The 18,405-nt window shown below is 46.4% G+C and overlaps 1 protein-coding gene across 1 annotated transcript in view; it reads left to right on the top strand.

Annotated features, from left to right (window-relative positions):
• Positions 1 to 18,405, top strand: part of Galnt18 (polypeptide N-acetylgalactosaminyltransferase 18) — a 310,242-nt gene that overhangs the window by 24,876 nt on the left and 266,961 nt on the right. The gene's annotated exons all lie outside the window — the stretch shown is intronic.

Here is an 18,405-nt window from a genome sequence, read left to right as displayed (position 1 = left end):
TTTGGACCTTGGGTGAGCTGTTTGGATGCTCACCTTACTAGACCTGGAAGAAGGTGGGAGGTCCTTGGACTTCCCACAGGGCTGGGAACCCTCACTGCTCTTTGGGCTGATGAGGGAGGGGGACTTGATTGGAGGAGGGGGAGGGAAATGGGAGGCGGTGGCAGGGAAGAGGCAAAAATCTTTAATAAATAAATAAATTAATAAAAAAAGAAAGTCTAATATTGTATGCTTCTCCTCATATGTGGACCCTAGAAAAATGGATGTTTCTATGTACGTATGATATGAAAGATGAAGGGAGACTGGGAAGAGGAGGGGCTGGTGGGGATGGTAAGAGAGGACAAGAGAGAATATGATGGGCAGATATGGCCAAGGTACATGGGATTGCTGAATGAAAATGCTCCGATGAGCCCACCACTTTGTACAATGAATGTGTAGAAGCAAAATGACAGCATTACCCGATAAACAGAATTTGTTGCTATCAAATCCACATTATAATAAATATACCCAGTGTTATTCAAATTAAATGTGAGTGACAAGGGACAGTCATTTGAATTCACAGATGGAGCATCACTAAGGGTAATTGTATAGGCAATCATAAGAGATAATGAGGTTGTGTATCCTTCTTTTACTCTTAAGTGATTTAGAATAAACAGTATGTAAATAATTGTGTTTGTAGGCATAAAATATCCAGAAATAATACATAATAACAGCGGGAAAATGGGGATGAGAGAAAAGGAATATGTGGAGTAAATTTTTGTATTTCACTATAATTAAGTGAATGGATTTGGATGGATTAAAATGCACCAGGTAACTAAAAACACAGTTCAAGACATAGACATTTATGTTACCTATTCTCATCACACGAAAAAGAAAGTAAAGCATACTTCAACTGATTTAATAATTTCACAATGTACTATATATCAAAATAATGCATTGCCTACCAAAAATATAGTTTTATTTGTTAGTTATGAGCTTTATAACTTGTCAATTATCAAGATGGAGAAAAGGAATATAGTTAAAGTCATTAAAGATACTAAAATATATAAAAATATTCACCTGATACATAAGAAAGCAGGCGAGGGGGAGCAGGAGAACAAAAAATATGTAAGACATAGTAAATAAAAAGCAAAGGTATAAATGGAAGCCACCTTTTTTAATAATAGTATGAATATGAGTGGGTTAAGCTTTCCATTCAAAATGTAGAGGCTGTAAAACTGGGAGAAAACACAAGATACAACTATAGAAGTCACATATTTGATTAAAAATACAAAAAAATTTGATAGGAAAAGAAAGGGAAAATGTACTATACAAACTAAAGCCATAAAAAATACGGAGTGGCTGTACTCATGTCAGCTGAATTAAACAGGAGATAGAGAGGGACATTTCATAAAACTTCCAGTCAGGGAATGTGTAACAGATGTAAATATAGATCTAATAACAGAGACTCTAAACCCACAAAACAAAAGTTGGAAACATTGATTTGACAAGTAGTTTAAGAATAATAGTTTCAAATTTCAATATTTTCTTTAAATAATGGGTAGAACAACGAAGCAGATGTATAACAAAGACAAAAACTTTAAATAAAGCTACACTCTAAGTAGATTGAACAGACATCTCTAACTTGCTCCATTTAGCCCCAGTTAATAGTAGCAGAGTGCGTATTTTTCTCAAACACACACGGTGCATTCCCCAGAACAGACTCTATGCTAGATCCTGAAATAAGTCTCAACAAATTCCAAAGGATTTAACTCACAGAAAGTACATTCCCACACAGAATGAAATTAGACTCAATAAAGAAGGAAATCTGGGAAGTTAAAAATGTATGTAAATCATCTTTCCTCTAAATAACCAGTGGGTTAAATAAAAAAAATCAAAATGGAAATTACCAGACACTTTAAGATGAACAGAAATCGAGAGGCAACATGTAAATGCACACAGGCAAAGTAGATACTAGAGGGAAACAAATAGCTACAAACAGGTCGGCTTAGCACTTGAAGTCAACTGTAACATTTGAAAATGCTTTTATGATACTTCATACACTGTATGGAAATTTAAGAAATAAGAAGAAAGCTCTCAAATAAGCTACTTATCCATAGTAAAGCAGCAAAGGGTCTCCTACGAAAGATTTTCAGTATCAAGGAACACCATGGCTGAGTTCTGGTGAGGGCTGTGTTCTGGCTTGCAGAGTACTGAATTCTATATGTCCTCTCTTGGTGGAAGGGGCTGACTAGCTTTCTGTGGTCTCTTTCATTAAAAGGGAGACTATCACATTCTTAAGGGAGAATCATCATGATTCTGTAGCCCGACCTAAACCATCACGGTGGTAGCTAGACTTCAGCATATGAGTCTTCAGGAGAAGTAAGCATTCAGAACACAGCGGAATGCAAAATGGGCGAATGGCTTTGGAAAACAGTTTGGGAGTTGCACAAAATTTTAAACACAGAGTTACCATGTGGCCCAGCAGTCTTTCTTCTAGTTGCATACCTAAGGTCATTTAAAATACACATTACACAAAGACTTAAACATGAATGTTATAGCCGGATTATTCATGGAAGTCAAGTGGAAGCAATCCAAATGCCTACCAATGGATGCGTGTCCAAACAGAACATGGGATATCAATAGGACATTTCTTATGCTGTAGAAATAAAGGAAGTACTTATCATTAAGGAGGGACCTTGAAATCAGGCTACTAACTGATAAAGAGCCAGAACAGACTACACATTGTATCATTGGGTCTGTGTGCTTCAGAAAATTTATAGAGACAGTAATGGATTTATGAGCAGGTGCCTGGGGCTGGGCTGGAGGCTTGGGGTTAGAGGGTGACTTTTTGTCAATACTGGGGTCTTCTTGAGGATGATGAAAATGTTCTAAGTTAGATTGGTGATAATGGTATGTGAAGTGTACAAGTGAGTCCACCGAACACCGTTGGCTGGGGCACTTAGGTCACTGGTTCGCTGTATGAGTTCTGCATCGATGGAAGCATTGAAGGTGTTGCTACTGGTGATGAACTGACTTCAGGGAGAGGCTTCCCAGCTCTGGGGGATGCAGGAGAACCTTTCCGAGTTTTAGACTTCATTTGCAGTGAGGTCTGTCTGGGAAGATTAACAGATATAGCTAACTATGGGCTCTTTGGACCTGACATCCTCTTCCAGAACTGTGCGTTCTCTTCATCTACTATGCAGATGTAAGCGCACACACACAGACTGGCGTGGTCTAGAAAATGCTTTCGGTCCCCAGCAGGATTGTGTACTATGTGCTGTGTCTGTCTTCTAGCAAAGCAGAGAGGAACTAAGAAGTAGGAGACATGCATCATCCTTCCCTTAAAACTGTACCACTCCCCAGAGTGTAAATACAACTGTTTCTTCGGATCAGGGTTAGGGTTCCAGTGAGTGTGCGCTTACCGCCTGTGAAGCCTGGGAGTGCTGTTGAGAAATACTGCCTGGTTTTAAGACGTGAGAATTGCTTCCTTGGTGATTGGAGGGGGAAAAATGTGGATGTGTAGTAATTCTCCCACCAGTATTTTGAGGGGGTATCTGTGAAAAAATAGAGGGAAAATCCCTTGCACACCTTGTAATTTTTGGTTAACACCTATCTGTCTACAGAGGAGGAGAGGCAGGGGGCTTGAGAGATGCTCAGCTGTCAAGAACACTTGTTGCTCTTGCAGAAGACTGGGATTCACTTCCCAGCACCCACGTCAGGTGACCACAACTGCCTGTCACTCCAATTCCATAGATCTGACTCCGTATTTTGGCCTCAGAAGACACTTGCACCTGAGTAGACACGCATATACCTACCCAGTTATGTAACTGATAAGAAATTTAAGAGAGAAAGCCAAGCTTCACAAAACCTTTCAGAAGCTTAGAGAAATGGGAGAGGGCCTTAGGATGGGCCCATTGTGTCACATGTATTTCTTCAGACTCATGAACTGACAAGGGAAGATCCTTGGGTATCCTCTGTACCATGGGTTAAACTTCATTGGGCAGTCCAGGTGCGCTCCAGTCTAACAGGCAATGGTTGTTTAGAGAACCAGAGACCATGTCTCAAACCAAAGAAGCTGTGGTCAACAGTTTTAAAATGAAGCTCATTTGTCCCCTCTTCTTGCTGGAACATCTACCTTTTATCCACAAGAAGGGTAACCAGTGGCCTTAAGAAGGAAGCATATTGCTTCAGTTTACAGAATACCATGCCTTCTCTTTACGCACTAGAGCTGTTGAAGATTTCTAGGGTGACTCCTGGGCTCCCTAGTAAACCAACTCCTGTTCTGCCTTTGGTGTTGGATGGTATGTGAGTCCAGGTGGGGGAGTGTATCTGTGAGGTGCAAAGACTGAAAGGAGGCCCTTGTGCATGCGTGGCAAGCTTTCTAGGCTAAGCTCTAACCCCTGCTTTTTTGCTACAGGCTCTCACTATGTAGCCCTGGCTGGTCTCATACTAGCCTTTCTCCTGCCTCTGCCTCATGAATACTGCAGTCACAGGGATGCACCACTCTTGGATGAGGAGTTGGATTTTTCCAGAATGTTCAGGTCTATTTATTTTTCTTTTGAAAACTTTGTTATTCTGCATGTGGCTATTTTGTGTTTGGCTGTGCAGCACATGCATGCAGTATCCTGGAGGCCAGCAGATGTTGGGTCTCCTGGAACTGGAGTTGTGGATGGTTGTGAGCTACCATATGAGTGCTGGGAATTGAAATTGGGTCTTCTGCATGAACAAACAAGCGCACCATCTTCCCAGCCCCATTCTGGGCTATTTCTCATGGTCTAGTGGTTCCCTAAGAGGGGACAATGGTCTCAGCACTCACTCTGACAACAGAGTAGCACTGGGGCTTGTGCTGGGCTTAAGGTGTGTATGATATCAGTGTGAAGTGAGGGTGTTTAGACCCCCAGATAAACTAGAGAGAATGCTCCCCTTTCTTGGTTTTAGAAATATTTTGGCCCTGGGAAGCAAGGCTTGCCACAGGAAGGATGGATGGCCCAGGCATTATCTAGAAAAGCCAGTCCATTTCCTTGCAGGAACAGCCTGTCAATATGTTTTTGTCTGCTTGACAATGTGTGGGAAACATCCTTGATTTTTTTTTTTGTAACTGTGCATATAATTTCTTAGTATTTCACTTCCGGGCATTGATTAAAGCTTTTCTGTCTCTTAGAGTCATTAAATAGAAAAACGTCTGCTGGAGACAGATTGGTAGTGTTTCTAGTTACCTGCTCAGAAAGGTGGGGGTCTGTAACTTGCTGAGAAGTTTGTTCTGGTCCTTGGCAAATAGACATTACTGACTAACATTTGCTGTGTGTTTATTACATGTGGATACCATGGTAAATGCTGCCCACAAATGACCTCACTCTGTCTTCCTACAATCAGGCTGATCCGCTATTATGATCCCTTTTCTGATGTAAAATGAAGACTCACAACATTAAATAATATAGTTAGCACTACTCAGCATGTGGTAAGGAAGACACTAAGGCCACATGGTCTGACCGGGTGAAGGTGTTACACCAAACCCAAACTCCTTAACGGCCTGTAGCATCTAACGACCTAGGTGTTGGCTTTGAGGGCGCAGGCACAATCCTAGAGTGTCAAATCTGGTGATGTGTATTTGGGTTCCTTCCAAGAATATGCGAGAACATGGCACGTCTGTGCTTGTGTTTGTGCTCAGCAGGGAAGAGGAGGCACCTTGGGGAACTGCCCTTACTTTCTTTGTCCACCCACAGTCACTCAGAAGGTGACATTTGCATAAAGTTGTCTTAAGATGGCAGTGGCATCCACTGGTGGCTGCTGTCCTGGTGGGCAGAGTGACTGTGTTGAAGGGTGGGAGGGAATTTGAGGCTGTTATGGTCTTTCTCCCTATTTGCCTATGACGTCAGAAGGGAGCCTTTAGGGTAATTTCCTCTGTGCAAATGAGGAACCTCAGAAGCAAGGATGAGAAGACACTCAATGAGGTTTGTCCAAGTTAGTCATCCAAAGTGGGCCAAAGACTATGCTAAGTACTTCAGATACATGATCCCAGGAAGTCCTCCCAACAACCTTGGTGAGCAGGTTTTACCAATGAGAGCACGGATGGTGTTGGCTGCTTTTCTTGTTCCTGCTAGTAAATACCTCCCAAAACTGCTTAAGAGAGAAAGGGTTTGGCTCCGGGCAATGGAAGACACTGTGGTCTGTGGTGAGAGGTGGGGGAGCCTGTGACTGGGACCCTCACACCTAGAGCAGAGGGCACAGGAAATAGGGTACAACACTTCTGGCTGCTGATTTTACCTAGATAAGGAAGGCTAACTGCAAGAACCAACTTCTGAACCCTAATGGCTCTGATGAGCAGAGACATTTTCCGTATGTGGAGATTCTCTGGTGAGTTGGGTGGAAACCTAAATTCTGTCCAAGGATACAATTTTGGGCACCCCAGCCTGTTCCTAGAAACAGCATGGGAAGAGAACACAGAAGATCTCATGAGAGGGTTCCATGGCTCAGGCCTAGATCTAGAACAGACTATTTCTATCACGTTTGACTGGCGGTAACTTGGGTACATGGCACCACCTGACTGCAAGAGAAGTGTATTCAAGCTCATCAGTCTGGAAGAAAAGCGGAGGTATGGCTGTAAGAACATGGCAGACTCTGTCACAGGGCCATTATGTAGAGTCACTTGCTGTGTGACAGTGCACAGTCCCCGGTGACAAACAGCATCCATCCCAGTGGTCCCAAAGACTGCGTCACCTGGTGTGTGGTAGCAGTCTTAGTCCATACAAGCATACACCATGATACTATTAGCATGACCATGACTCTTAAAAAAGAGTTTAATTTTATGTGTGTGAGTATTTGGTCTGCATATGTGTCTGTTAACTTAGTCATGCAGTACTTGCAGAGGCCAGAAGAGGGCATCAGAATCTTCAAATAGGAATCTTGGGTGGTTGTTAGCCATCCTGTGAGTGCTGGGAACCAGACTGGATCCTCTGGAAGGTCAGTCAGTGCTCACCAAGCACTTGGCCATCTCTACAGTTCCATGTAATTGTAAGTACTAATTACAATGTCTCTCTGTCATTAAACCACATATGAGGCACCTGGATGTCATGCTAAGATACACTACTGCCGGTGGCAAAGCCAAGAGCAGATCCCAGCAACTCTGAATCTCCATTATCTGTATTGCCTCCCACACTCCTCCAAGGGGCAACGCAAGTTCTGTGTGTCTGGGCACTGGATGCTCTGTGTGATGAGGTGATGTTGGTGACAGCAGTCCTACAGACTCTCCTTCGTGTGGCTGTCCACCTCACTCAGGGTCAGGCCTGTCAAACTCCTTGCTTATGTGGTGGTCAGGGACTCTGCTAGGAAGGACAGGTGAGTGACACGCTGTCATTCTCCCCAGGCAGACTGGGCTGTTGTTAGCATTCAGGAGGCTCTAAGTCTTCTGTAAAAAATCTGCTGCTGAAAGGGCTTAGGAACAACAGACATAAACACTCTCTTGCTGAATGCCTCCCTCGGTTGAAGTTTCTGTGAGCACGGAGCTAAGAATTCCCATGCTGGTTGAGCAGCAAAGGGAGCTCAGGAATGCTGTTTTCCTTTGCAGGGCATGTCCCGAGTCTCTTTTTAGCACTGTTAGTGATGCGGCTAAATATGAGCAGGAATGTGGACTGTATTCGTCATGTTTCTTAAATGCCAGTATGTTTCTCTCCCCACCTCTAGACCTTACTTGTTACAAGGGAGGATGAATATACTTCTTTTGGAAAATGCTGGATTTCACTACCTCTTTCCTGTTTCCTCACTGGTCCATCCTAGAGACAGGGAGCCGCCAATTTTTCCTCCCTCTCTCCTGCAGTAGTCCTCATGGAGAACTTAGATCTGTAAATACGAGAGGTCTGAGCACATGATGCCTGCATTTAGCGTTCCAAGGTCTATTCATTTTCTCTTGCTGACCGGTGGGTAGTTCCAAGCATGGGTTTTAACGTGTGTAGTTCCTCCAGAGCCTGAATCTTGGTATGCTGCCAGCTTTGTCTGTCCTGTGCTATGCTCTGTACTTGATCTTGGGTCTTTTGCTATGGGTAAAAAGTGGCCCTGTAGTTAGAGTTGAATATAAAAGTTCTTCTGGGGAGCTGTAGACAGCATGTCTCAATGATAACCCAAAGTTTCATTTCACTTAAGTTCACCCTGGGGAACCAATGAGTTTCTTGGGCTTACTTACAAAGCATGGGTAAGGGGTTCTTGGCAGAACTGTGAGTGACCTTAAGGCATTGCCTTAGCAATATTGATGAAGTCCTCCCTCCTCCCCCCCCATAGCCTCCCATTAGTCTCCCCAGCCTATATCTCTAGCGCCTCTCTGAGACCCCGAGGACATGTATAGTCAGGACATGCACATGTCAGGGAGCAGTGGCTGGAATATCAGGAGACTGTCCAATCTTCCTCCCCATCCCTCATTTTATGAAGGAGTATCGGCAGTCATAGGCCCGGTAGTGATCGATGCTTGCAAGCAGGTACAGTTGGCTGGAGGAAGATGACAGTCGTCTGGCTTGGAGGATGGCCCTCTCCCTCCATTACAAGCTCCAAGGGTCATTGCTTGCTAGATGGTGATTAAGGGGGTTTGAGGAGGTTTTCCAGGCCCAGATGTCAGAAAGATTGTAACAAATACCATCTGTTCTCATCAAAAAGCAAAATCTCTGGTGACTTTCAATAAATCCTGGACCCAGAGGGGAGGCAGATTCCCTCCCTCCCTTCCTTCCTCCCTCCCTCCTTACCTTCTTTCCCTCCCTCCCTTCCTTCCTCTCTTCTTCTCTCCTTATTCCTCCTTTCCTTCCTACCATAAATCTGTTGATTTAGTCCACAGACACTTAGAAAGTACTCTACATGTCAGATTCCATGCCAGGTGACCAGAGTGACACATTGGGAAGGTGTAGTCCTTGTCTATAAAAAGCTTCAAGTCCAGTACGGGAGTAGAACATGGGTAGATGGCAGTAATTCATTGCTAGGGTGGGATGTATTGAGTGCAGGTGGCCAGGCAAGTGGCCTGCGAGACCCATGTGTGTCAGTTCCAGCAGAAAGAAGTATTTGAACTGAATGCCAAAAGATGTGTTGCCTCTCAACTACAAAACCCTATGCAGAGGGTTAGGAGCCTCGACAGGCAGACCTGTGTGTATAAAGTGTGGAAGGTGGGAAGCAGTGAAGGTTTAGAGCTTGTATTTCCATCAGTTCAGTGGAGAGATTTTCTTCCCTTGTCCCTTTGATAGGCTTTTGTGTTTCTGTTATTCACTGGGCTAGCAGAAGAGGTCTGTGAAATATTTTGTTTGTGATGGGTAAGGAGTGAGACTCGGTCAGCCATTGTATTCCTCCCTCACCTTTCCCTTTGAACACATAACAGGAAACGTGAAAGAAAACACCACCCATTCATCATTCTGACAGGTTAGTCTGAGGTTGCCGGCTACTCTTATTCCACTAGGGTGTAACTTCCAGAGCAGCGGAAGGAGGGCTGTGTTGTCCCCTCTGGAAGGCTGCTCAAGTCTCCAGCTCTCTCTAAGTTTTCTCGTCTTGGGATCACTAGCCCACAGAAGTCAATCAAAAGTAGGACCCACTGCTGTGGCATTTGGCAGTACCCAATCACAGAGGTGGCACAGCACTAGAGCTGGATGCTGGGGACCCCCACTGGGCCCAGCAATCATTGAGATGCTGGTTCTTGAGGGTTAGGAGTGGTACAGGAGGAGGGGCCAGGATAGGCCGGCATCTCTCAAGTGACTTGGGAAAGCAGAGGTTTTACTCCATGGCAAGAAATTATTGCAGTCTTTTAAGAACTGAGGTTGCTAGAGCAGCACATACCAAGGAGGTGACAACCCCGAGATAAAGAGATGGAAATTTATGAGCCATGTTCTGATTATTTAGAATCCAATCAAAAATCTTCCTGGTAGCTCTGCTTGTCAACAGGGGAGATTTTGTCTGGGTGACGTGGAGTCTTCCAGATGTTGGGCGCTGGACAAGAGGGCTTCTAATCATTTAACCGTAGCTTAAGCCAGTTCCCGAACTCCATGGTTTCAGGAACATTTTACACTCAAAAACCACCAGCAGCCTAAAGGAAGATGCTTTTTCTAATGTGGTTTATGGGGCAGTGGGCTGCTAAGAGGGTGAAGGCACTTTTTCTAATGCGGCTTATGGGGCAGTGGGCTGCTAAGAGGGTGAAGGCACTTGCTGCACAAGTTTAGAGTCCTGAGTTTGATCCCCAGCACCCATGTAAAGGTGGAAGGAGAGAACCAACTCTATGGAGCTGTTCTCTGATGTCCACACATGTGCCACACATGTTTCGTGATCCCCATACTCGCACAAACACAGTAACAGTAATGGATAAAAAAAATGTAGGTTATAAGCTGGGAGATGGTGATTGGCGGGTTTAATCCCAGCGCTCAGAAGCAGAGGCAGGTGCATCTCTGCGAGTTTGAAGCCAGCCTAGTCTACAGAGTGAGCTCCAGGACAGCCATAACTACACAGAGAAACCCTATCTCAAAAAAAAAATGTAGGTTATACCTATAAATATATGCCAGAATAGAAATTTATACCAAGAAAGTTTTAAAACAGTTATTATTTTATTTAATAATGGCAATAATCAGCCCAATTATAAGTTGGTACAAGTGGGACTGTTTTATGCACAGGCAGTTACAGAATTCTGGTCTGTTTGAGCTGCTGTGATCATGTCTGACCTGCAATAAGCAAGGCACCATATAAACCACCCGAGCTTATCCCTCAGTTCTCAGATTGGGAAGTTCAAGGCACTGCAGACTAAGGATCTAGTGATGACCCACATCCTGGTTCCTGAACAGGTATCTTCCTAGGATGTCCTCACATGGTGACAAGTATGGAGGAATTCCCTAGGTTCCTTCAGCAGGGACATCAATCCTACTAATGAAGGTTCTGCTCTTCTCCCATCATATCAGGAGTTACAGGTTGGACACATGGACTTGGAAGGGGGAGGGGGAGTGAGGTGCAGACATTCAATCAATAGTAGCTTTCAAAACAAAACAAAGAAACCATTTTATTGAGAATATTACATAATATTTCATCAGTTTCTTTGTGCCTGCTTTGACAGAACAAAGCTGAATGTCACTCCTGCCCCAGCCATCAGTTGGCCATGCTATGTAGGTCAGACTGTTGTGGTTGAAGAGTATGAATCCCATTCTCCACAAAGATATGGAGACTCAGAATGGAGAAGCATGTTACAGCATCTTCAGATAATTTTATTTTATATATTTTAGATATGGTTGTGATGTAGAACCCATTTAATATAGTGGATAATATGCTCTCTGTTTCATCCAAGTTCTCCAGTCCTAGGGCTGGAGAGATGTCTAACTAAGAACACTTGCTGCTCTTGCAGAGGACCCGAGTTCAGTCCCCCAGTTCCCAGCATCCACACTGGGCAGCTCACAGCCACCTGTAACTCTAGCTAAGGAGATTCCTTGCCCTCGTCTGGCCTCTGAGGTCACCTGCGCATGTGTGTACGTGTACACAGAGACATACACATGACTAAAATAAACCTCTGAAGTTCACTGCTCTGTTTGTACCCCGACTCTTGAGCCTTTCACCCAGACCCATTTCTGAAACACCATGCATTGTTCCGTGGAAAAGTCAGGTCCTTAAGTCACCTTCAGGTGTGACTAGATTTTGTCCCACAGTGCACTAATCCCCTGCACTCATATCCCTACCCACAGTGTGATCATCTGGCAGTGTCCTCTGGTCCTTACAGGAGTAGGGGCAAGCTTTGAAATTTTCCAATATTTTTAAAAACCTTGAATTTTTGTCTTCGAGGGAAAATATTATCAGTTATTTGAAGAGGCAAAGCTTTGAAGGAAGCCACCAAATTCTCAAGTTTGAATGCTTTTGCTGCCGGTTGTTCTTTCAAGTAGCAGCAAGGTTCCACAAAAAAAGTGACCAGTTCAGGCTGAAATGCAAACAAACAGCCAGACAAGGCTTGTTTGTTTGTTTTTTTTTCCTTGAGACAACTTGAGCACACAATAGGAAGCTGTATGGGCCTGGGTGTGCACACATGCTTGCTTAACAGAGCCAAGAGGAGTAATTCACACAGTGGTTTGTGGGTTTGGCTTTGTATCCCACACTGCCAAGGCACTTCAAGGGACAAATGGCTTTTTGTGGGGTTTAACTGAAGGCTTGCCTACAGTACCTACATGTTCAAACATGCTCCTGGAAGCTCTGGCGGCTTCTCCACTGCTGAGAGCAGAGCTCGGGCTCCCCGAGGGGCATCTCAGGCTCCCCGAGGGGCATCTCAGGCTCCCCGAGGGGCATCTCAGGCTCCCCGAGGGGCATCTCAGGCTCCCCGAGGGGCATCTCCCAGGATCTTACCAGCGGTTGGGACCTGACTGCTGTTTACTGGGGTTTTCTTTCTTAGATTCCACTGTACCAGCTGTCCCCTGGTGTAGGAGGGTCTCTCCTCTCCAAGACTGGAAGCCGGTTAGACTCATCCCGGAAAGCCACAGTCAGGTGGCGATACAGTCCCCTTGTGCCTTCCTTCCCTGTCCCAGACAGAACTTCCAGGCTTTTCTTGGAACAACTCTGTCTGTCCTTGTACTCCCTGTCCCCAACTGTTGGCAGAGGGCTTGTTTCGATTTTATCTTCTTGGGCCCGCTAGAGTTGGACAAAAGTACCCTGGAATCTCAGGGCCACTGCTTCCGCCTCCTTCTTTTGCTCCCCCGCATGTATTCTCCTTTCTCTTTCCTGCAAGAACACACTCCTTCAAATATCAGCACTGTCTGGTCAGCTCAGCTCCTGATGCCCCTCTGCCGTGCATTCCGACGTTCTAAGAATTTCCTTCTCTGTTTTATCAGGTGTGAGGCACAGTTAGCTGGTTGAGTAGAGTTGTCCAAATCATGGTTCCCTCACTTGGGTTACCTGGGGCCTTGGGAATCATGGGCTTCTTAAAGATAAGGCTATGCCTCAGGCACCTCTGCCTTTTCCTCCCAACCAAGGGATGCTAGCACACCATGTGTGTTCTGCATCCTCTGACAATGGGTCTGCATGGCTCTGCTTTGCTTCTCGCTTTTCTAAAAGAGCTGGAAATCTGAGTATTCCACTCTGGTGACCAGGGCTTCAGGAGGTGTCATGGTGATGCGTGCTCTTTAGAAGGTCTACATTTAAATGTGTGTGTGACAGCTCCTTGGACCTCTGGTCTTTTGATGCTCTGCCTGAGGGGAATGGGATGTAAATGTGTCCTTTGCTGGTGTTAGATGGAGAGGAATTTAGTGGTGACAGCCCTTTTCTTTCATTGATCATACTTGGCTTTTACATGCTTTTCAGACAGAAGCAGAACTAGAGAACTTCCTGCCCCCTGATTGTATCTTTACTTACGGGTGGACTCTGGGTACCACCTTTCCTGTCCATTCAAAACATTCGAATTGAGCAATGACTTTGATTAGGCACCAGGTTTGAGAGGACTGAGGGACATCAGATAGGCTGGCATTTGTTGGGACGAAATTCAAATCTAGAAGACCTGTTGCAGTGAGACAGAATCTGAAGGGTGTCCTGGGAGACGTGAGGGACTAAGGTGGGAGCGGCATTGTGCCCCCTGACAGGAACTCCAAGGCATAGCGGTTGGGGAGTGGAGGTACATCCACAGTGCTTTAGAAAATGTCCTCCACACGGTGAAAAACCAAGAGCAGCTGCTCAGAAAACACATGGAAAGTGCTAGATTTTCACAAAAGTGCACAAGAATAGCTTTCCTGGAGTGGGGGTATGGAAATCAGACAGCCAGGGTCTTGATTCTATGATGTGGTAAAGACGAGAGAAAAATAGCTGAGCATCATGGTAGCTCTTAGTATCCTCTTCAGTGGGACACATCTGTTTATGCTCTGCAGGGTCAAGCCTACCATGGAGGGTTCGGGGTGGGTTCCGCATTGTGTATCATTGACTCTGCAGGGCAACAGATGGGCACACGACCCCTTCACAGGAAGGGCAATGCTAATGAGGAGCAGTCACAGAGCCCCGGAAGTGCCCTCTGCCACCTGGGCTCTGCCTTCCTCCCTGTCTCCCCCCTCCAGCTGTCAATCCTCTCATTCTGCTCAGGCCCATGGCTGTCCCTCCAACTCACCAGTTTTGCTTCTGCCCCAGACTTCGCCCTGCTGCTTCCTCTGCCTGCGGCATCCACTTCCTTGCTTCCTTCAGACCATCCAGCTCATCCCGTCCCACCCCTTCTCAGTGCTACTTTCCTTCGTGCACCAATAATGGCCAGAGCTCCTCGATCCAGCTGTTCCCTGTTGTCTTTCTCCTCCAGGAGACTAGAAGCTTCATGAGGGCAGGCACGTGGTCTTGTTCATCTCTGTGTCTCATCTGACATAAACTGGTCTTTAATAAATACATTTGAGTGGAGCCTGTTTATCTGTGCAACACTTAAGTCCGCCCCAAAGTGGAGAAGCTCCCAGCAGGTGCCATGGCAGCCTGTCTAGATGCTTCTCTCACACCAAATGTGAAGTGGTCATGTGAATTCTTTGTAGACCCTAGGCGGAGATTTCTGGCGTCCTCGATAAGACTAGCCAGGAGGGTCACAGCACCAGGTGGGATGGAAAACCCAAAGGCAAGCAGCAGCTGTATCCTTCGAGTTGTACTGGATGTGACTGCAGCCAGTAAGGCTGGCAGAGGGTGGAGTGCGGGACTGGTGAGGGCGGTGGCCTGGGTGTGGAGGTCAACGGGTATTTCACCAGCCTGTCTTCCGTCTCTCTGCTTAGCTCAGTGTTCAACTCCAAAAGAGCAGGTCTGCCGCCAGCTAGTTCAGGTGAGAAGTGCAGGAAGCCCTGGCTACCCTGCTTCCTGGAAGGCAGGGATTACTCTCAGCCAGCCCCTTTGGCTCTGGTTGAGGGCCATTTGCAAGCCAGATGGAAATGACCCCATGGTTTTAGTTAGAATTTGAGTTGTCTTATATTTCTGAGTCCTTCCTCTTGCCTGGACTTACCCCTCTGCCCTGTGTTTGCCCTGTGTGTAAAGTCCCCTGGGTCAACACTCCACATGGAAATTAAGCTACAGTTTTAGTTAGAACCCGAGTTGTCTTGCATTTCCAAGTCCTGCCTCTTCCCCAGACTTCCCCTGGGTTAGCACTCCAGCCCCTGATCCTTACTCAGCCTTAGGGTGCTTCTGTCCTGTGTCTTTGATCAACTCGGAGAGATGAGGCTCCTCTGGCTGTCACAGCTGGGACACAGCAAGCCTGCTTCTCTTGGGACACGAGCAAGAGACAAAAGACACACAGACCATAAATTGTCCTTAAGACACACTGCCTTCTTTTCAGGGCTACAGGGGGCTGGGAAACAGGGTTCAAATGATGTTGGGAAGAAAACGCCTTGGTGTCCTCTCACTAGGATGCCCTGGGGCTGGAGGAGGTTGAAGGACACATGGGTCCTAAGCTGGTTGCCTTGTCCAGGCCAGGCTAGAAACACCCTGGTCCTGTGGCATGGTGATGCTTATGAGCAGGGAGGGCTTATGAGCAGGGAGAGTGGTGCGCCTGACCCTAACCCTGATGAGCCCAGACCGAGGAAGCAGTGCTCTGGAGTAGTGACAGGTAGGGCAGGCCAGTGGTCACTGGAGCTGCCGGTGCAGCATAGTGGCTAACTGCAGCAGCAGCATCTGTTTCTGCTGGCCAGGCGTTCGGCTTGGGTGGTACCCATCTAGTCCAGCTGTCAAGTATCTGAACTGTTATCCCTGTGGGGAAGTCTCAGTTGTTCATACGTCAGTGTCTGCGCAACCGCAACCTGATCCCAGCACCATGGACACTTGAACTTGAAGGTGAGTTCCTTCGCAGAGCAACAAAGGGAGAGGTTCTGAGCAGAGGGGACAGCTGAAGAGAGACATGAGAAAACCTGGAGTATTTTCATGTATCTTGGGGACAGTCCTGTGAAAACCTTTGGTCAGGAAGACCTGGTTGGGGGATGACCAAGATGGCACTGTCTTGTGCCTTCCCAACCAAAACCAGGTGTATCTGCTGATGTTTGCACAGAAGGCTTGCATCTGGGAACAGTCTAGAAAAATCTGCTCTCTAAAAGATTGTTACATCCTTGGGCCTCATGGTGAAGTTGACAAGGGCCAAGGTTACTCTGATTGTTACACAGAAGCCTATGTTGTACAGAGATAACTGTATGTCTTCTGTCTGTCCTATATTTAGCAATTTTTTTTGTCAAAAGCTACAAGATACAGAACTCTCCATCATCTATACACTCTTTATCTGGCCTTGCGCTCAAGGTCATAGGAATCCCTCTGTTTGAGCTCTCAGAGCCTGTGAGGCCCCCAAGTCCCAACCCTGTTCACTGTGGTTTAGATATATAGGCTGCTAACGTCACATGCTACACGGTCCCATCCCCCATGGTCCCAGGAGTCTGTCCTCACTGAGACTGGGTTAAAATGTGGACTAGGTCCGGTACTCATGGATTAGTGCACTGATTGATACAATCATTTATTGGCACAGCCTCCAAGCACATAGGAATGAGCTCGGTAGTTTATTTAGAAAGGACATTGCACAAATTGATCTTAATCAGATGTACCTTCTTGCTGTCCTTCCTCCTCTGGCGTCCTGGGTATCAGCTGTAGAGCTCTCACCTGTGTGGTTTCTGATTATGCCCTGTGTCCACGGAGTACTTGGCAGTCTTCCAAATTGGGCGCCTGATGGTTGGGAGGTGGAGACAGACTCACACTCAGCTTGCTTCATGTGGGAAAGCTCTTCTCTGCTTAACTAATTGAGATTCACCTAAGGATTTAGACAGACACTACACAGCTCGACCCAGTTTGGAAGTCATTCTTTAAAAACTGATTTTATTATAGTTTTAAAGTGTGTGTGTGTGTGTGTGTGTGTGTGTGTGTGTGTGTGTGTTGGTGTGCGTGAGTATGTGTGGATGCTTTGGAGGGCAGAGGTTTGACCCTGGGAATCTTCCTCTATTGGTCTCCACATTTTCGCGTCATGGACTCTCACTGAACCCAGAGCTCACCAAATGGCTAGGCTGTCTGGCCAGGGAGCTCTAGGAATCCACATGGACTTGTTGCTCCAGCTATAGCATGATTGGAGAGTCAGCCTTTCACCTAAGTGTTGGCAATCAGAGCTTAGAACCTCACGCTCACTTAGGAAGCACTTTACCAACTGATCCGTCTATCTTCTCGGCCCTTGGAAAGCATACTTTGAGATGGGGAAGCCATCTCAACCTGCTGGTTTGTCATCTGTAATCCTGGTCACACCTGGAGAAAAGTGCCCTTGTCTGGCTGTGCTGTGACTGTGCCCCAAAGGTCTCCTGTTAGGGCAGTGGTTGTGTGGTGCTGAGACCTTTAAGAGGGAGCACTTAGTGGGAGGAGGTCCTCGCTGGCCGCTCCCTGGTTGTTGTCTGGCCATTTATCTTCTCTGCTTGCAGAAATGCAATATGCCAGGAGGAAGTGCAGCTCAGGAGCCCTCACCAGCATGGTGCCATCCTCTTTGGCCTATCCAGCCATCAAAACTGTCATCTCAGTAGCCTTTCTAAATGCCTCCCAGCCTCAAGTATTCTGTTATAGTAACAAGAATGGAATGAAACGGGTGGATGGCGCCAGCATTCACTGAAGCCAGCAGACCAGGGCACCCAGCAGGACTCAATGCTTGCTCTGCCATTGTCATCAGATGACCAGCAATGTGTACAAACTCCATCTTCTCTCTGATGGGTCTGTATCTGCCTACAGCAAATTCTTAGTCAGCCCCACATGTCTGCTGAGATGCTGCTGGCCGGGAAACCCAGGCTGTCATTCGGGTTGAGCACAGCTCTGGAAGTGATCTTGTCGTTTTTCTCCTCTCCTCCCCTTCTCCCTTCCTACCACCCCCTTTTCCTTCCTACCTTGGGTTGGAGGGCATACAAGGTTCCTGTCCCTTTGGATGGGTCACTCCAAGTCTCAGGTTCTTTGCTACTGATACAGCTCCACTAAATTCTAAGTAGGTACAAAGCATCCCAGAGTTTGTAGAGAACCAGGGAATGGTTCCCTGGGGAAGCTTGTCTGAGGCCACACTTTCCTCTCTTTCCCCCATCTTCACTCTGTGAGAGCAGCAGGAATCCTGTAGGAGGGTGAGGGCCTCATGGTGCCTGTTTGTCTTGCACATAGGAAGCCCATACCCACTTGTAACATACGACTCCAGCACCCCTCATCTCCTCGCCCCAGCAGGTGGGGGGGGTGCTCGGTTACCAAGCCATCTTGTTGCTTTTTGCCATGTCCCTTTCTTTTTTCTTTAAAAGCTTAGCAATCAATCCATTCTGGTGAAGGACGGGAAGGAGCCCCTTCTTAATTGGCTCAAGGCCACCGTACACATTACCAGGTGCACTCAACCTGCAATTTGCTTTTTAATTAAAGTTCCTTCTTCCTACAGGGAAGCTGAACACTGGGTCAGTGTTCTCCCACTTAGAAAGGGTATTTTGGGGAGCGGTGACATGGAGAAGGCTTGGTTAGCCTTTGTCGTACAGA

Source organism: Microtus ochrogaster, chromosome 8 (assembly GCF_000317375.1).
Source record: "Microtus ochrogaster isolate Prairie Vole_2 chromosome 8, MicOch1.0, whole genome shotgun sequence".
Classification (NCBI taxonomy): domain Eukaryota; kingdom Metazoa; phylum Chordata; class Mammalia; order Rodentia; family Cricetidae; genus Microtus; species Microtus ochrogaster.
The sequence above is the reverse complement of the archived record's forward strand: the minus strand, read 5'-3'. Positions and strand labels throughout refer to the sequence as shown.